The following is a 20819-nucleotide window of genomic DNA, read 5'->3' on the forward strand; positions in this document are numbered from 1 at the left end:
CGCTGAACCTCCTTAACGGACTTGGGAGTAGGCCAGTCCCGGACGGCCAGGGTCTTGGCAGAGTCCATTTGGAGTTGGCCTGTCCGTACAATAAATCCCAGAAAGGAGACCTCGGGAACATGAAATTCACATTTCTGGGCCTTGGCGAACAGATTGTTCTGTAGCAGCCTCTGGAGAATCTGGCAGACATGGTGGCGGTGCTCCTGCACGGTCTTGGAAAAGATAAGGATGTCGTTGAGGTAGACAAAAACGTACAAGTTAATCATGTCCCTTAAGACGTCGTTGATTAGGGCCTGAAAAACAGCTGGTGCATTGGTGAGTCCGAAGGGCATCACCTGGTATTCGTAGTGCCCAGACGGGGTGTTAAAGGCAGTCTTCCACTCGTCTCCCTGTCGGATACGGATGAGGTGGTATGCGTTCCGTAGGTCCAACTTGGTGAAGACGGTGGCGCCTTGGAGCAGGTCGAAAGCATTGGACATCAGCGGAAGGGGATATCGGTTGCACACCGTGATCTTGTTCAGGCCCCTGTAGTCAATACATGGTCGGAGCCCCCCATCCTTCTTGCCGACAAAGAAGAAGCCGGCACCAGCAGGTGAGGCGGAGGGTCGAATGAACCCAGAGACCAGGGCGTCTTTGAGGTATTCCTCCATGGCCTTGCGTTCTGGCTGAGAGAGGGAAAACAGTCTGCCACGAGGAGGGGTAGTCCCAGGGAGCAAGTTGATGGCACAGTCGTAGGCCCGGTGCGGAGGAAGAACGGCGGCCCTGCTCTTGCTGAATACCTCCTTGAGATCCCAGTACTCTGTGGGAACTTGAGATAACTCGGTGAGATCAGGGGGCTCGGCAGGAGACACAGGAGAGCTAGAGAGCAGACAAGAGGCATGGCATGCAGGGCCCCATTCCACAACCTGGCTTGTTACCCAGTCTATGCGAGGGTTGTGGCGAGTAAGCCAAGGAAGGCCTAGAATAACTGGGAACTCAGGTGAAGGAATCAGGTGCAGGGATATTTCTTCCTTGTGACCTTGAGACTGGAGGAAGACTGGAGAAGTAACTTGGGTGACTCTTCCATCACCTAACGCTTGGCCATCGAGGGCAGACACAGACAGTGGGACTTCAAGAGGTGCAGTCGGAATATTGATGCTTTGGGCGAAGTGAATATCCATAAAGTTCCCAGCCGCCCCTGAGTCTAACAAAGCTTGACAAGAGTGGACAGACTCACCCCAGGAGATGGAGACCAGGATGTAGATTCCTTGGCCAGGGAGTCCGGGAGAGAGGGTAGGCCCCGTCACAACCCTCCCTCGGCTGGACGGGGCGGTCCTTTTCCCAAGAGTTCGGGACATGATGCTCGGAAGTGACCAGGCTTGCCACAGTAGATGCAGCACTTGTCCCTCCTTCTGCGCTCCCTCTCAGATGCGGAGAGGCGAGTATGACCCACTTGCATGGGTTCTGGACAGTCACTGAAGGAGGTAGACGGTCTCCAGGTAGAGGTAGGGAGGCTGGGGGGGCTCAAGGCTTGGTGGCGTTCTCTCATCCTGTTGTCCAGACGAATAGCATGTGAGATGAGGGTTTCGAGGTCACTTGGGCATCCAATAGAGGCCAGACCGTCCTTGATGGGGTCAGACAGACCATGGTGGATGGCTGACACCAGGGCAGTCTCGTTCCATCCACTTACTGCTGCGAACGTCCGGAACGAGATGGCGTAATCTGTGACGCTTCCTCCTTGCTGGATGGACATGAGCTTTCGGGCTGCGTCGGTACTGATGTCTGCCTGATCGAAGACCCGAAGCATCTCTTTAGAAAACAGCTGGAAATCAAGGTACTCAGGTCCCTGTCTCTGCCAGATAGCAGTAGCCCAGGCTCGCGCCTTACCAGCTAATAAGGTTATCACAAAGGCAATCTTGCGGCGATCCGTAGTGTAGGTGGTAGGCTGAAGCTCAAAGGTGAGTTGACACTGGGTAAGGAACTCTCGGCACTCACTGTGCTTGCCGTCATACCTCTGTGGTGCAGGAAGGCTGGGTTCGCAAGGTGAAGAAGGCAGCATGGCAGGAGGCACTGGAGCGGGAGCTGGATCAGGAGATGCAGGCAGAGATGTCAGCTGTGTCAGGGTTTTCCCAATTTGCTGAAGCAGTTCCTCGTGGCGAGCAAGGGCCTCACGTTGGCTGGTGAGCGTACGTCCATGAGCGTCCATGGTCGCTCCGAAGCGTGTCAAAGCTGCCATAATTCCCTGAAGGTTGGCCGGGTAGACAGTTGAAGCAGCCTCTGCTGAGTTGGTCATGATGGAGTCTTTCTGTTAGGGTTTTGCTGGGATTCGAACCTGGTTCGTTGGTGTGATAATCCAGCAAACCCCCACTAGGCCACCAGGGGGATGACGCAAATGCAGAGGCGTGAGGCGGAAGTAGAAAAAGTATCAAAAAGGTTTATTTACAATATGTACAAAAAAAAAATCCAAAAAGTAAAAATACAAAAACGCTCAGAAGATATAAGGGAAAAAAATAAAAAATCCAAAAGTACAAAACAAAAGCCAAAAAACAGAAAAGAAAAGGCAAAAATACCAAAGCTCAGAAGATCCAAAAAACACAGTAACTACTAGGTCCAAAAGAAAAGCAAAATGCAAAATAAAGAACACGGTACAGAGGAAACTGGAGATAAACATAACAGCGCAAAGACTCCGTGACAAGAGGACTGAACTCAGGGTGTATAAATACACAAACTAAATTGAACACAGGTGAAGATAATCAGGACTTAACAGGCAATTAACACAAACACAAAACACAGGAACAGTGGCGGCCTCTAGAGGCCAAAATAAACATGACACGAAAAGGAAATAACAGCGGCCTCTAGAGGCCAAAACAGTCCTAGTCCTAACACTCGAGGGTTCATGGGAGTTTGCCCAACCAGTCCACATGTGCTTTGTGGATCTGGAGAAGGCATTCGACTGTGTCCCTCGTGGTATTCTGTGGGGGGTGCTTCAGGAGTATGGGGTTCGGGACTCTTTGCTAAGGGCTGTCCGGTCCCTGTACGAATGGAGCAAGAGTCTGGTTCGCATTGCCGGCAGTAGGTCAGACATGTTCCCAGTGCATGTTGGACTCCGGCAGGGCTGCCCTTTGTCACCGGTTCTGTTCATAATTTTTATGGACAGAATTTCTAGGCGCAGCCAGGGGCCGGAAGGAATCCTGTTTGGGAACCACAGGATTTCATCTCTGCTTTTTGCGGATGATGTTGTTCTGTTGGCTTCTTCAAACCAGGACCTTCAGCATGCACTGGGGCGGTTTGCAGCTGAGTGTGAAGCGGCTGGGATGAGAATCAGCACCTCCAAGTCCGAGGCCATGGTTCTCGACCGGAAAAGGGTGGCTTGCCCTCTCCAGGTTGGTGGAGAAGTCCTGTCTCAAGTGGAGGGTTTTAAGTATCTTGGGATCTTGTTCACGAGTGAGGGAAGTATAGAGCTTGAGGTCGACAGGTGGATCGGTGCAGCCTCCGCAGTGATGCGGTTGCTTTACCGGTCTGTTGTGGTAAAGAAGGAGCTGAGCCAAAAGGCGAAGCTCTCGATTTACAGGTTGATCTATGTTCCGACTCTCACCTATGGTCATGAGCTTTGGGTAATGACCGAAAGAACAAGATCGCAGATACAAGCAGCCGAAATGAGTTTCCTTCGCAGGGTGGCTGGGCGCTCCCTTAGAGATAGGGTGAGAAGCACAGTCACTCGGGAGGAGCTCGGAGTAGAGCCGCTGCTCCTCCACATCGAGAGGAATCAGCTGAGGTGGCTCGGGCATCTCTTTCAGATGCCTCCTGGACGCCTCCCTGGGGAGGTGTTCCAGGCATGTCCCCCCGGGAGGAGGCCCCGGGGAAGACCCAGGACACGCTGGAGGGACTATGTCTCTCAGCTGGCCTGGGAACGCCTCGGTGTTCTTCCTGAGGAGCTGGCCGAGGTGTCTGGGGAGAGGGAAGTTTGGGCTTCCATGCTCAGACTGCTGCCTCCGCGACCCGGCCCCAGATAAGCGGAAGAAGACGAGATGAGACAATACATATGTACAGCACATACATATGCACGTATACACATACTTATAACTATACACATCCATACGTACACAGACACCCATATCATAATTATGCATGTTATGCTTATACAATTATGCATATATATACACATACATACATTTTATATAATATATATCTGTATGTACCCATACCCACATATATACACAATTCTGAAGAGATTATGTTTTCTAACTCATGTAAATTTGTTCCAGAACAAAACATATTTGTGTCATTTGCAAATAATACCGTCTTAAATATCTTTGATACATTGCACGTATCATTTATATAAAGAGGGCTGCACGGTGGTGTAGTGGTTAGCGCTGTCGCCTCACAGCAAGAAGGTCCGGGTTCGAGCCCTGTGGCCGGCGAGGGCCTTTCTGTGCGGAGTTTGCATGTTCTCCCCGTGTCCGCGTGGGTTTCCTCCGGGTGCTCTGGTTTCCCCTACAGTCCAAAGACATGCAGTTTAGGTTAACTGGTGACTCTAAATTGATCGTAGGTGTGAATGTGAGTGTGAATGGTTGTCTGTGTCTATGTGTCAGCCCTGTGATGACCTGGCGACTTGTCCAGGGTGTACCCCGCCTTTCGCCTGTAGTCAGCTGGGATAGGCTCCAGCTTGCCTGTGACCCTGTAGAAGGATAAAGCGGCTAGAGATAATGAGATGAGATGAGATTTATATAAAGAATAAACAGTTTAGGACCCAATACTGACCCCTGGGGGACACCACAATCAATATTCAAATGAGTTGAGACAGTCACCCAACTTCACAAATTGTGTCCTGTTGCTCAAATAATTTCTTATCCCCTTATCCCATATTGTTCCATCTTATTAATTAATATATCATGATTAATAGTATCAAATGCTTTTTGAAGATCAATAAATATCCCAGCGACATATTTCTTATCATCTATAGAGTTACTGATTTCTTCAATTGATTCCATTAGTGCCATCTCTGTTGATCTATTTGCTCTAAATCCATATTGACTATCACTGAGTAGTTTGTATTTTTCAATGAATATATCTAATCTGTTATTGAATAGTTTTTAAAGAATTTTGGAGAATTGAGGAAGTAAAGAAACAGGTCTATAATTTGTAAAGTTGTGTTTGTCCCCAGATTTATACTATGGAATTACTTTTGCTATTTTCATATTGCTTGGAAATGTACTGGTTTGAAATGACAAGTTACAGATGTATGTTAATGGTTTAGAAATCCCCCCAATAATAGTTTTCACTAGTTTCATATCAATATCATTACAATCTGTGGATATTTTATTGCTACATTTATTAACTATATCAATAATTTCCTTGACCTGGTGACTTGTCCAGGGTGTACCCCACCTTTCGCCCGTAGTCAGCTGGGATAGGCTCCAGCTTGCCTGCGACCCTGTAGAACAGGATAAAGCGGCTAGAGATAATGAGATGAGATGAGATGAGATGAGATGAGATGAATAATTTCCTTCTCATCTACTGGTGTAAGAAACAGAACAAGAATTCCTCTTTTGGAATTCTGTGCAGATGACTGCATTTGTATTCCACCACATGTGTAACGTGTTCTGCATGAAGAATTGCAGAACAAGAAGGTATGTAATAGGTCCTTATATGAGTACTTATGTGGGTGCCATATTTCCTTTTTCATTTGCACCACACTGCAAAGCAAAACCTTCATTGCATTGTTTTTACATTGTATTCATTGACAAACAGTCAGCTCCTTGGTTTTGCTTTCTAAGGATTAAATGCTGACTTCTCATCAGAAATGTATGTTACATTGCTTTAATCACTGAGCTGTAGTCATGCCACACTGAAATGCAATTACTGCCCAATCACAGCCTTCAACCGTGTGGCTGTAATTTGAGATGTGGAAAAAGGAATGAAAGCTTGATTTTTTGAGGTGCAGTTGCCTTTGAGTCTTTCCTAAAAACACACTAGATCATGAGAGAACCAATCAGATTTGACAATTCAGTTGCACTGTGGTATGAGCAAATATAGCAACATCTCTAATGTCATGCTCCGCCCCGGACATCCACTCCGGAGATTACGGATCTCTCACGCCAGCGCTGATCTGGATCCGGGACGGGAATTCCATCACTTCCCATCACTGTATTCACTTCCTGGTTTTCACCGCTGCCTATAAATACGCCGTTCTCAGACTCTGACTTTGCCAGAACGTCTCGCTTGTTACTCTAGCCATTTCTGTGCCTCTTATGCTTCTCGTGGTTTTTCTCTCTAGTGTTTGTTCTTGTTTATGGTTTTTTACACTAAGCATTTTTTCTTGTTTATGTTTTTTTTGCACTAAGCATTTTTTTCTTCTTCATGGTTTTTTTTGCACTAGCGTTTTTTTCTTGTTCATGGTTTTTTGCACAGGCATTTTTTGTCCTTGCCTGCCTCATTGTTTTGTCAAAGTTTTTTGTCTCTTTGTACCTGGACTATTTTGCTATTTGTTTTTTCATCCTGTTTATTTACCTTTTTGCCACGCCCTTTTCCCTGGATTAAATCACCTTATTTATTGGATTACTGTCTGTGTTCTGCTTCTGGATCCTAATCTCACCACACCTCCACCACCCATAACAGTATGTTCTGGCCAACATGGATCCAGCGGAACTCACCCGTCTGAGAACGGCCATCCAGCAGCAAGGGACTCTCCTCGGGACCCATCAACAAGAGCTCCAGCAGATCACCCAGAACCTTACCACCCTGTCCAACTCACTCAACCTCCTCACCACACAGATGCAGCGCTATCAAGCCATGCCTACCCCTGCCCAGCCATCTCCTACTTCAGCTCCTGCCACTGCTTTTCTCCGTGAGCTGAGACTCCCAGCGCCTCAGCCCTACAATGGAGAGCCAGGTACTTGCAGATCGTTCCTATCTCCATGCTCATTGATCATGGAGCTGCAACCTCTGACCTTCCCCACAGAACGCTCCCGGGTGGCATATATCATCACGCTCCTCACTGGCAAGACCAGGGAGTGGGGAACAGTGGTCTGGGATGCCAATGCTCCCTGTAGCTCCAGTTTCAAAGATTTCTCTGAGGAGATGGGGCGAACTTTTGGCTGCTCTCTGTCTGGCCGGGAGGCAGCTAGGGAACTCATGGAACTGCGGCAGGGGTCCCGGGCTACCTCAGAGTACGCCATCGAGTTCCGGACGTTGGCGGTATCGTGCGGTTGGAACGAGAGCACCCAGGTCGATGCGTTCCTGCATGGCTTGTCCGACGCCATTAAGGATGAACTGGTATCACGGGAACTGCCGTCGGACCTCTCCAGTCTTATGGACCTCGCCAACCGTATCAACGCCCGGTTCCAGCAACGGAGGAGAGAAGACCCGCCCCAGCTTCACCTCCTCTCCACCTCCCGCCTCATCCGTCGAACCCATGCAGGTCGACCGGGTACGGGTGTCAGCAGAGGAGCGACAGCGCCGGCAGAGCACAGGGGTCCGTTTCTACTGCGGTCAGCAAGGACACATCTGCCGAGCCTGCCTGCTAAAGGGAACGAGACCACCAGTGAATCGAGGGGCCCTGGTGGGCAACACTTGGAAATAGCCCCCCGCTGATCGACCGTTACTCCCTGTCATCGTCATCCATGACAACCAGCATCACCATTTCCAGGCCCTCGTCGACTCGGGCGGACAGGAACCTGATCTCTTCCTCCACCGCCAAGCATCTGGGAATCCCGCTACTCGCCCTTGACGTCCCTCTCACAGTCCTGACACTCATTGGCACCTGCTTGACCACCATCATCCACTTTACTGCCCTGCTCACCCTGAGGATTTCTGACAACCACTCTGAAACCATCCAACTCCACATCATGAACAACCCTCATGTACCCAACATCCTAGGATTACCCTGGTTAACGCAGCACAACCCTCACCTAAACTGGGCTGACAACACTATCCTGGGCCAGAGCTATTCCTGCCTAGCTTCCTGCCTGAACTCCGCCCTGCTTCCCGCCAAACCACCGCAGCCTTCAGCCAGCAAGTTTCCCGACCTCTCTCACGTGCCTCCGGAATACCTGCACTTAAGACTCGTCTTCAGCAAGACCCAAGCAGTGTCCTTCCCTCCTCACAGACCCTATGACTGCGGAATCGACCTCCTGCCTGGGACGGCCGGCGCCACCCAAAAGGCGACTCTTCTCTCTCTCTCTCCCGTTGAAAGGCAAGCTATGGAGAAGTACATCTGTGAGTCTTTGGCAGCTGGGATCATCCGCCCTTCCTCCTCCCCAGCAGGGGTGGGATTCTTCTTCATGGAGAAGGACAAGTCGCTCCGCCCTTGCATTGACTATCGAGGTCTCAACGCCATCATGGTCAAGAACTGCTACCCACTACCGCTCATTACCACGGCCTTTGAACTACTCCAGGGAGTCAAGATATTTACCAAGTTGGACTTGCACAATGCCTACCATCTTGTCAGGATCAGGGAGGGGGACGAGTGGAAGATGGCCTTTAACACCACCACTGGCTACTATGAGTACCTCGTGGTCCCTTTCAGCCTGACCAACGCGGCCGCAGTCTTCCAGGCACTCGTCAACGATGTCCTAAGGGACTTTAACATCTTCATTTTCATGTACCTGGATGACATCCTGATCTTCTCTCGCTCCCTGGAGGAACATTGGGGCCACGTCCGGCAAGTCCTCCAGCACCTGCTAGAAAATAAGCTGTTCGTCAAGGCGGAAAAGCGCGAATTCCACCAGAGTTCTGTCTCGTTTCTGGGATTTATCATCTCCCCAGCTAGGATCCAGATGGACCCCCTCAAGCTTGAGGCAGTCGCTGACTGGCCCACCCCATCCTTGCTATGAGAGCTCCAGCGTTTCCTGGGATTCACCAATTTCTTCAGGCGCTTCATCCGCGACTTCAGCACGGTGGCCGGACCTCTTACTGCCTTGACCGTGATTAAGACTTTGTTCAAGTGGTGGGAAGAAGCAGAGAAAGCCTTCTCCATGCACAAGCGCAAGTTCACCACAGCACCCATTCTCACCATACCCGATCTGACCAAACAGTTAATCGTGGAGGTCGATGCTTCCGAGTCCAGGGTCGGAGCCATTCTCTCCCAGAGGGCCAACGATAACAAGGTCCACCCCTGCTCCTTCTTCTCTTGCCGGCTGTCCCCTGCTGAATGAAATTACGACATTGGCGACACAGAGCTGTTGGCCATCAAGCTAGCCCTGGGGGAGTGGAGGCATTAGCTCGAGGGGTCGGATCTCTCCTTCCTTGTCTGGACTGACCGCAAAAACCTAGAATACTTCAAGTCCGCCAAACGCCTTAACTCACGACAAGCCCGATGGTCTCTCTTCTTCTCCCGGTTCCGATTCATGCTCTCCTACCACCCAGGCTCCAAGAACGGCAAACCCGACGCCCTGTCCAGGATATTCTCTGCCTGCCAGGAGGAGTCTAGTACACCCGAAACCATCCTCCCTCCATGCTGTCTGGTGGGGGCTGCTCTACTTGAGGTAGAGATATTGGTGCAGAAGGCCCTGGAGCAGGACCCCGGAGAAGGTAATTCAAGCAACATACCACCTAACCATCTATTTGTTCCCTGTTCTGTGCAAACCCAGGTGCTGCAGTGGGGTCATGGCTCCAAGTTGGCTTGTCACCTGGGAGCTGCTCGAACCCTGGCACTCATCCAATAGCGCATCTGGTGGCCATCCATCAAGGAAGATGTCCAGGAGTTCGTGGCAGCCTGCGACACATGTGCCCAGAACAAGACAGCCAATTGACCCCCTGTCGGCCTGAAAGACCCCTCCTGATTCTTCATCGACCCTGGTCCCACATCGTCCTGGACATTGTCACAGGACTCCCCAACTCAGGTGGCAACACATGCATCTTCACAGTTATTGACCGTTTCTCCAAGAGAGTCCCTTTCATCTCTCTGCCCAAGCTTCCCACAGCTAAAGAAACCGCCGAATTACTCATCCTTCACATTTTCCGCCTACAGGGACTCCCCACTGATCTCGTCTCTGACCGGGGTCCTCAATTCACTGCGCAGTTCTGGAGGGCCTTCTGCAAACTCACTGGAGCCTCCTGTAGTCTCTTCTCAGGGTTCCATCCTCAAACCAATGGGCAGGCAGAATGGGCGAATCAAGATTTGGAGGTGGCACTCAGGTGCATGGCATCCAGGGATGCCGGTTCTTGGAGTAAGTCCTTACCTTGGGTTGAGTACGCTCACAACACTCTCCCTTCATCTGCCACAGTGCTCCCTAGGTTACCAATCACCACTCTTCCCCAACCAAGAGGAGGAGGTCGCTGTACCCTCAGCCCAGACCTTCATACGCCGCTGCAGGAGGATGTGGGCATTGGCCCGGAGAAGACTCATTCGCTCCGCCCTAGCATCCAAGAGGCAGGCCGACAAATACCGCTTTAAGGCACCCACCTACCGGGTGGGGCACCGGATCATGCTCTCTACGCGCCATCTGCCACTCAGAACTGTCTCCTGCAAGTTGGCCCCCAGATACCTAGGACCCTTCCTCATCAGAAAGGTAATCAATCCATGTTCTGTCAGACTGGCATTACCACTCACCATGTGACATATTCACCCCACTTTCCACGTGTCATAGCTTAAATCTCTGGTCTCTAGTTCTTTGCTCCCACCCTCCAAAACCCCTTCTCCTCCCAGGCTCATTGATGGTGGCGAAGCCTACACAGTCAAAAAGCTACTGAAGGTGCGGCGGCGAGGCAGAGTTCTCCAGTACCTGGTGGACTGGGAAGGTTACGGTCCTGAGGAGAGAAGTTGGGCCCCTGCCAAGTTCATCTTGGACCCAACCCTCATCTCTGACAGGCAACATCCTGACGCTCTTCCTCAAGCGCCTGGAGGCGCTTGTTGAAGGGGGGGGTACTGTCATGCTCCGCCACGGACATCCACTTCGGAGAGTACAGATCTCTCACGCCAGCGCCGATCCGGATCCGGGATGGGAATTCCATCTCACCTGTATTCACTTCCTGGTTTTCACCGCTGCCTATAAATACGCTGTTTTCAGACTCTGACTTTGCCAGAACGTCTCGCTTGTTACTCTAGCCGTTTCTGTGCCTCTTATGATTCTCATGTTTTTTTTCTCTAGCATTTGTTCTTGTTTATGTTTTTTTGCACTAAGCATTTTTTCTTCTTCATTGTTTTTTTTTTGCATTAGCGGTTTTTTGTCCTTGTCTGCCTCGTTGTTTTGTCAAAATTTTGTCTCTTTGTACCTGGACTATTTTGCTATTTGTTTTTTCATCCTGTTTATTTACCTTTTTGCCATGCCCTTTTCCCTGGATTAAATCACTGTAACAGTTCTTATGAAGGGGTGGAGCACAGAGGACGGCAGGACAGAGATCAGGTTCAACAATCGTTTTATTTTTACACTTTTCAGTGGTCTCTCAAACACACACACAGCCAGACACACGCACACACATCAGGTGTCTGGTTCGGGAGAGATCCTCTGCTCTCTGCTCTCCCTCCCTAAATAGGGCGCGGTCACTGGGAAGACACACACAAACAGGTTAATTGCAGTCAGGTGTCGTGATTCTGCCACTTACCTTCCCTGACTCCGCCCTCCTGTCACAGACCGGTGCTTGACCACACCCCCGCTGCCACAATCACCTTATTTATTGGATTACTGTCTGTGTTCTGCTTCTGGATTCTATTCTCACCACACCACCACCCATAACATCTAATCCGTTTTGTTTAGCTTTGACTTGACTATGTTTAGTTACATGCTAATAATAATTATAGAATGGTGTGTGTGTGTATACAGTTAAATATTAGTGTGTGCTGATAAGTTAAGGGCTGAATGTCATATATAAAAATATTAAAAGTATACTCTACGTATGACTTTGTGCCGATCTGCCTTTAGTCAGTACGTGAGGTTATTTTGATGTATTGGTGTTTGCTATGATGACTTCATGCTACATACCACGGTAGTGAGAGCAGTGAAGTGAAATGTTGAACTTGTGTGTTTATTTGCCAGTGTGGACCAACAGTGATACAAAACACATGAACCATTTTGCAAAAATAAAAAAGTCTTATTTATCATCTAAATATGAACAGAAATATGGGATTTGTCTAAAATAAAGAGCCTTGGAAATCATGCATTTTGCTCCTGTTTAAAAAGCTGATCATGGTCTAATAATAATAATAGCCAATAACTGAGTGATCTATTCCCTTTGAATATGGGTGGTATGGTAGTGTAGTGGTTAGCACTGTCGCCTCACAACAAGAAGGTTCTGGGTTCAAGCCCAGTGGCCGATGGGGGCCTTTCTGTATGGAGTTTGCATGTTCTCCCCATGTCTGCGTGGGTTTCCTCTGGGTGCTCCAGTTTCCCCCATAGTTAGGGTGACCAGACGTCCCAGTTTTACCGGGACAGTCCCGATTTGGGGTTGTGTGTCCCGAGTCCCGACAAAAGTCTGTCGGGACACGGATATGTCCTGGTTTTCGCCACTCTCGACGTTTGCGACTGAGCAGCGTGGGAATCATTAGCGGAGAAATGTCTGCATTTACTATTTTGATGAATTGACAGGAATCGCAAACTTTCCTGGTTACTGCCCCCTGGCCCTGTGGCATGGGTGTTTATTTAGCCACATTATTCCAGACAACAACGTGTTGCCATGCAACAATAAAATAAACATTAACTGGTGCGAATGTTCTTTGTCTAGCAGCTAGCAGCAGTAATGCTGCAGCAATTATGCCGAAAAGAAAATGTACCTTTTCCAAAGATTTACAGGGCACCTACCCCTTCCTCCGAGAGGTGCAGAACAATGCGCACGAAGCCTACTGCACACACTAAGTGTTTTGTTCTTGTACTGAGTTGGGTAGCCTATGTTGCAAATGCTGTGCGCTCCTGTGGGGGCTTTCCTCGGGCTGTCGCCCCTCTCCTCCTTTACTGCTGTTTTGTTTGAGTGTATATTTTACGGAAGCCGCGAGACCCTTCATATAATCTTTTTTTATTCACCTTGTTATCCTGAGATAACGACATAATTAATTCAGGATCTCGAGAAAACAACACAACTAATTTGAGATCTCGAGAAAACAAAGCAATTATTTCATGATCTCAGCTGGATCACTGTATCTCCGTCGGTAGAGACGAAGCCGGGCCAGTCTTCTGCGGAGGTGCCGCGGACTAATTTTGAAATTATCCCTTATTAAAAGACTTAATGCAATCTCTCCCTGTGTCAACCCCTGATCAAAATATTGCCTTATTAGGTGATCGATTATTCCAGACATTCTAATGACCAAAGTTGCATCTATACAGAATGAGAAATAGCCCCAAAGTCAGCATATCACAAGTCTCTTGGTGCACCTGAATGAACCATTTCTCAGCTGTTTTCTCGAGATCACGGAATAATTGTTTTGTTTTCTCGAGATCTCGGAATAACGGTTTTGTTTTCTCGAGATCTCGAATTAGTTGTGTTGTTTTCTCGAGATCCTGAATTAATTATGTCGTTATCTCGGGATAACAAGGTGAATAAAAAAAAGGATTATATGAAGGGCCTCTCGCAGCTTCCGTAGTATATATTCTCAAATCACTTGTCTCTTTTTTGTTTCTGTTTAACATACCATTCTGACAGTTTGGCCATATTGCTGTGTTGAACAGCTTGTTGCATCTTCCATTAAAGTGTTCACTTTTGTACACATCTTCTTGCTTTATTCATTCAGTTGTGGGGAATGGTTAGTAAGGTTGATTCTGACCTATGTTGAGGTCACATATCTACTTTTTAAGTTCATGCTTGTTAGGACTGGGACTGTTTTGGCCTGTAGAGGCCGCTGTTATGTTTATCTTGTCATGTTTGTTTTGGCCTCTGGAGGCCGCCACTGTGTTTTTGATTGCCTGTTTCCTGCCCCACCCTGTTCCTTAATTAGTTTGTGTATAAATACCCCTCTGTTTGTTCCCTTGTCATGGAGTCTTTATGCTATGTTGTCTAGTGCTAGTTTCCTCTGTCCCACGTATCTTGCCTGTGCCCTTGTGTTTTTTGATATTTTTGCTTTCTTTGGACTTTGTACTTTTTGATCTTCTGAGCGTTCAGCATTTTGCCTTTCCTTTTGTTTTTGGACTTTGAAACCTTTGGATATTTTTATTTTTGTTTATCTTCTGAGCTTTTGGATTTTCTTTTTGTTTTTTCCATCGGATTGTAAATATTGTAATTAAACTGTTTTTTTTTTGATACTCTACCTTCGCCTCACGCCTCTGTACTTGCGTCATCCCCCTGGTGGCCTAGTGGGGGTTTGCTGGATTATCACACCAGCGACCTGGGTTCGAATCCCAGCAAAGCCCTAACAGAAAGACTCCGTCATGACCAACTCAGCAGAAGCATCTTCAACGGTCTACCCGGCTAACCTTCAGGGAATTATGGCTTCTTTAACACACTTCGGAGCTACCATGGACACTTATGAGCCAACGTGAGGCCATTGCTTGCCATGAGGTACTGCTTCAGCAAATTGGGAAAACCCTGGCACAGCTGACTCCTCTGCCTGCTTCTCCTCATCCTGATCCGGCTCCTGCTCCACCATCTGCTCCCGCTCCAGTGCCTCCCGCCATGCTGTCTCCTTCACCTCGTGAACCCAGCCTTCCTGCACCACAGATGTATGACGGCAAGCACGGTGAGTGCCGGGAGTTCCTTACCCAGTGCCAACTCACCTTTGAGCTTCAGCCTACCACCTACACTACAGATTGCTGCAAGATTGCCTTTGTGATAACTTTGTTAGCTGGTAAGGCACGAGCTTGGGCAACGGCCATTTGGCAGAGACAGGGACCCGAGTGCTCTGATTTCAAGTTGTTTATGGAGGAGATGCTTCGTGTCTTCGATCAGGCAGACACCAGTAAAGACGCAGCCAGGAAGCTCATGTCCATCCGGCAAGAAGGAAGCGTCGCAGACTACGCCATCGCATTCCGGACGCTCGCAGCAGTCAGCGGATGGAACGAAGCAGCCCTGGTTTCAGCCTTTCACCATGGTTTGTCTGACCCCATCAAAGACGGCCTGGCTTCTATCGGATGCCCAAGTGACCTCGAAACTCTGATCTCATATTCTACTCGTCTTGACAACAGGATTAGAGAGCTTCCCCGGCCTCACTGCCTCGACCTGGAGCCTGTCTACCTCCTCCAGTGACTGTCCAGAGCCCATGCAAGTTGGCCATACTCATCTCTCCGCAGCTGAAAGGGAGCGCAGAAGGAGGGACAAGTGCTGCATCTACTGTGGCAAGCCTGGCCATTTCCGAGCATCATGTCCCGAGCTCTCGGGAAAAGGACCGCCCCGTCCAGCTGAGGGAGGGTTGTGACGGGGCCTACCCTCTCTCCCGAACTCCCTGGCCAAGGAGTCTACATCCCGGTCTCCATCTCCTGGGGTGAGTCCACTCTTGTCAAGCCTTGTTAGATTCCGGGGCGGCTGGAAACTTTATGGATGTTCACTTCGCCCAAAGTATCAATGTCCCGACTGCACCTCTTGAAGTCCCACTGTCTGTGTCTTCCCTGGATGGCCAAGCCTTAGGTGACGGAAGAGTCACCCAAGTAACTTCTCCAGTCTTCCTCCAGTCTCAAGGTCACAAGGAAGAAATATCCCTGCACCTGATTCCTTCACCAGAGTTCCCAGTTATTCTAGGTCTTCCTTGGCTTACCCGCCACGACCCTCGTATAGACTGGGTCACTAGCCAGGTTGTGGAGTGGGGTCCAGCTTGCTATGCCTCTTGTCTGCTCTCTAGCTCTCCTGTGTCTCCTGCCGAGCCTCCTGATCTCACCGAGTTATCTCAAGTTCCCACAGAGTACTGGGATCTCAAGGAAGTTTTCAGCAAGAGCAGGGCCGCCGTTCTTCCTCTGCACCGTGCCTACGACTGTGCCATCGACTTGCTCCCTGGGACTACCCCTCCTCGTGGCAGACTGTTTTCCCTCTCTCAGCCAGAATGCAAGGCCATGGAGGCATCAAGGATGCCTTGGCCTCTGGGTTCATTTGACCCTCCACCTCACCCGCTGGTGCCAGCTTCTTCTTTGTTGGCAAGAACGATGGGGGTCTCCGGCCATGTATTGATTACAGGGGTCTGAACAAGATCACTGTACGCAACCGCTATCCCCTTCCGCTGATGTCCACAGCATTCGATCTGCTCCAAGGCGCCACTGTCTTCACCAAATTGGACTTATGAAACGCATACCACCTCATCTGTATCCGACAGGGAGACGAGTGGAAGACTGCCTTTAACACCCCATCTGGGCACTACGAGTACCAGGTGATGCCCTTCGGACTCACCAATGCACCAGCTGTTTTTCAGGCACTAATCAACGACTTCTTGAGGGACATGATTAACCAGTACGTTTTTGTCTACCTCGACGACATCCTAATCTTTTCCAAGACCGTGCAGGAGCACCGCCACCATGTCCGCCAGGTTCTCCAGAGGCTGCTACAGAACAATCTGTTTGCTAAAGCCCAGAAATGCGAATTTCATGTTCCCGAGGTCTCCTTTCTGGGTTTTATTGTACGGACAGGCCAACTCCAGATGGATCCCGCCAAGACCCTGGCCGTCCAGGACTGGCCCACCCCCAAGTCCGTCAAAGAGGTTCAGCGGTTCTTAGGATTTCCTAACTTCTACCGCAAGTTTATCAGGAACTTTAGTTCTGTAGCAGCGCCCATATCGGACCTCACCAAAGGGACAGGTGGACCGTATGTCTGGTCTCCTCAGGCGGAAAAGGCATTCAAAGACCTCAAACACCGCTTCTGCACAGCACCCATTCTGGTCCTCCCGGACCCTTCGCAACCCTTCATCATCGAGGTGGACGCCTCGGACAGCGGCGTCGGCGCGGTCCTCTCTCAATGCTCGGAAGGAAGGTTGCACCCCTGCGCATACTTCTCCCACCGCCTGAGTTCTGTGGAGTCCCGGTATGACGTGGGGGATCGAGAACTGCTAGCAGTTAAACTGGCCCTTGAGGAGTGGAGGCACTGGCTGGAGGGAGCGCAATGTCCATTTTTGGTCTGGACGGACCACAAGAACCTGGAGTACCTCCAGCAAGCAAAGAGACTCAATCCACGACAGGCTAGGTGGGCCTTGTTTTTCAGTCGGTTCGACTTTACCCTATCATACCGCCCCGGCTCCAAAAACACCAAACCTGACACGCTTTCCAGGCTGTTCGCTCCCACCAACAGGGAGAGCGAAGTTGGGCCTATTATCCCTGTGTCCCGGATTGTGGCCCCTGTCCGCTGGGGTATTGAGGAGGCTGTCCGACGAGCCTAATGCCAGGACCCCGGTCCTGGGATGGGGCCACCGGGCCTCTTGTACGTCCCACATCAAGCCCGGGCCAAGGTTCTCCAGTGGGGTCACTTGTCCCCTCTCACCACCCACCCGGGAGCTCGAAGGACCCTGGACTTTTTGAGAAGACGCTTCCAGTGGCCAAGCATGGAGAAGGAAGTGAGGTCATTCGTCCTTTCCTGCGAGGTGTGCACCAGAAGCAAGAACCCACGACAGCATCCCCAGGCCCTCCTGCATCCTCTGACCATTCCCCGGCGTCCCTGGTCCCACGTGGCAGTCGACTTCATCACGGGTCTCCCTGAGTCACAAGGTAACACTGTCATTTTGGTCATAGTTGACAGATTCTCCAAGGCCTGCCGCTTTATACCACTGTGCAAGCTCCCTTCTGCCCTTGAAACAGCTAAACTAATGTTCAATCACGTCTTCCGAGTCTTTGGTCTCCCACAGGATATCGTCTCTGACCGGGGGCCCCAGTTCTCCTCCCGAGTGTGGCACGGGTTTTGCAAGCTCATCGGAGCCACTGCCAGCCTCTCCTCTGGGTTTCACCCACAGTCCAATGGCCAGACGGAGAGGCTCAACCAGGACCTGGAAACCACCCTGCGAGGCCTGGCTATGGATAACCCGACATCATGGAGCACCTGGCTGCCATGGGCAGAGTACGCCCACAACACCCTGCAGTCATCGGCCACCAAGCTGTCACCATTCCAGTGCCAATTTGGGTTCCAGCCACCTCTGTTCCCGGACCAGGAGGAGGACACGGGGGTGCCCTCGGTCAACCGATATGTGAGACGGTGTCACAAGACTTGGAGCAAGGTCAGGAGGACCCTCATCCAGACCTCCAGAACCAACCAGACTCAGGCCAACCGCCATAGAAGACCTGCCCACGCTTTCCGCCCTGGGCAGCGGGTTTGGCTGTCCACCAAGGACCTTCCGCTGCGGGTGGAGAACCGCAAGCTTGCTCCTCGCTACATTGGCCCCTTCAAGGTGGTGCACAGGGTGAACCCTGTCGCCTACCGGCTTCAGTTGCCTCGGACTCTGAGGATCAACCCCACATTCCATGTTTCCCTGTTGCGGCCCGTACTGACGTCTACGTATGCCCCTGCCCCTAGGAATCCCCCACCCCCCTGCATCTTCCAGGGTCAGACTGTGTTCACTGTGCATCGCCTGCTTGACTCCCGCCGGGTCCGCGGCGGGCTTCAATATCTGGTGCATTGGGAGGGCTATGGCCCTGAGGAATGCTGTTGGGTCCCCGCCCGGGACATCTTAGATAAAGGACTTTGTAGGGACTTCCATTCGGCCCATCCGGATCGCCCTGGGAACGTCAGGAGACGCTCCTGGGGGGGGGGGGGGGGGGGGGGGTCCTGTTAGGACTGGGACTGTTTTGGCCTCTAGAGGCCACTGTTATGTTTATCTTGTCATGTTTGTTTTGGCCTCTGGAGGCCGCCACTGTGTTTGTCTTGATTGCCTGTTTCCTGCCCCGCCCTGTTCCTTAATTAGTTTGTGTATAAATACTCCTCTGTTTGTTCCCTTGTCACGGAGTCTTTATGCTATGTTGTCTAGTGCTAGTTTCCTCTGTCCCACGTATCTTGCCTGTGCCCTTGTGTTTTTTGATATTTTTGCTTTCTTTGGACTTTGTACTTTTTGATCTTCTGAGCGTTCAGCATTTTGCCTTTCCTTTTGTTTTTGGACTTTGAAACTTTTGGATATTTTTATTTTTGTTTATCTTCTGAGCTTTTGGATTTTCTTTTTGTTTTTTCCATCGGATTGTAAATATTGTAATTAAACTGTTTTTTTTTTTATACTCTACCTTTGCCTCACGCCTCTGTACTTGAGTCATCCCCCTGGTGGCCTAGTGGGGGTTTGCTGGATTATCACACCAGCGACCTGGGTTTGAATCCCAGCAAAACCCTAACAATGCTATAGTGCGTACAATTTTAGAGATATAGCCTGCATATGCATTCTTCTTGGTGTTCTCAGAAACAGGTGAAATAAATCAGTTTAAATTTGGCCTATGGACATCTCATCTCATTATCTCTAGCCGCTTTATCCTTCTACAGGGTCGCAGGCAAGCTGGAGCTTATCCCAGCTGACTATGGGCGAAAGGCGGGGTACACCCTGGACAAGTCGCCAGGTCATCACAGGGCTGACACATAGACACAGACAACCATTCACACCTACGGTCAATTTAGAGTCACCAGTTAACCTAACCTGCATGTCTTTGGACTGTGGGGGAAACCGGAGCACCCGGAGGAAACCCACGCGGACACGGGGAGAACATGCAAACTCCACACAGAAAGGCCCTCGCCGGCCCCGGGGCTCAAACCCAGGACCTTCTTGCTGTGAGGCGACAGCGCTAACCACTACACCACCGTGCCGCCGCCTATGGACATAGCCTGGCCTATTCTCAGCCATTACAAGATCTGTTGTCTGACCATAATTTAACTGATCTGTATACCACCATGCTACTAGATAACAAAATGCCTGTTTGTTTTATTTCATGTGAGATGTTGATAAATGTGAGCTTCAACAAAATGATAAGAGCACCTCTCTGAGTGTCACGTTAACGTAAAAAAAGGTGTGTGTGCATGAGCATGGTCGCGCGCAAAAGTGTCCCAGTTTCAGACTAGGGAAATCTGGTCACCCTACCCATAGTTCAAAGGCATGCGGTGAGGTTAACATGGGGCGGCCTTAAGGCCAATTTATGCTGACAACGCAGTCCTCGCAGATAGTGTCGCAGACAGTGTCTGCGTAGCCCCCCCACCTTCGCAGACGCTCTGCGCGCACCTCCCAAAAATTGTGACCACCGCAGAAGCCTCACAGACAAGAGGGCTCTGATTGGTCCACTCTACATCCGCTGTACACGCACTTCCGCTTCCCTACTTTCCCGGTTTGGTTTGTTTTCACGACCGGCATTTTTAAAAACACGAGCGAAGATGGAGCAGCATGAAGAGCGGTTGATTGAGGAAGTATGTACATCTATACGACTCCAGTTCTAGTCATTATAAAAAAAAAAGTTCTAGTCATTATAAGTAACCGGAGGATAAACACTCCACTAACCACACCCACCAACTACTCCTAGCGACTTCGCGCCCCCTTGCGTTGTGCCGGTGAATAACATCGTGCACGCCTATTATCCCCGCTCAACAATAAATTACAACTGTCTGCAAAAAGCTATCTGCGAAAGCCTTGTCGCACGAGCATGCAGAGGCCTTTAGGCAGAAGTGCCCTTGAGCGAAGCATCTACCCCCCAACTGCTCCCCAGGCGCTTTAGCATGGCTTCCCACTGCTCTGGGTATGTGTGTGTGCTCATTGCTCATGTGTGTGTTCACTGCTTCATATGGGTTAAATGCAGAGAGGAATTTCACAAGTGTATGTGTGATGAATAAAGTTGTTGTTGTTGTTCTTTGTCTTGAATCTAGATTATATAATGTGACACACAAAAAAGACACAATCTTACCCAGGAATTCACTCTGTCTGCTCTAATAGCCTGTCCCTAACTTTGTCTCACTCTCAGAAAGTTCTAGATGTACTGAGAAGTATAACAGCTCCGTGTTGCTGGATGAGTTATGGGTTCAGGAGAAGAAAAAGCACCCTGTCTCATTACTCTTAG

General features: G+C 50.0%; 1 protein-coding gene across 6 annotated transcripts in view; it reads left to right on the top strand.

The window, feature by feature from the left end:
• Positions 1-20819, top strand: part of usta (uronyl 2-sulfotransferase a) — a 348511-nt gene that overhangs the window by 164866 nt on the left and 162826 nt on the right. The gene's annotated exons all lie outside the window — the stretch shown is intronic.

Source organism: Neoarius graeffei, chromosome 2 (assembly GCF_027579695.1).
Source record: "Neoarius graeffei isolate fNeoGra1 chromosome 2, fNeoGra1.pri, whole genome shotgun sequence".
In the NCBI taxonomy this organism is placed as follows: Eukaryota; Metazoa; Chordata; class Actinopteri; order Siluriformes; family Ariidae; genus Neoarius; species Neoarius graeffei.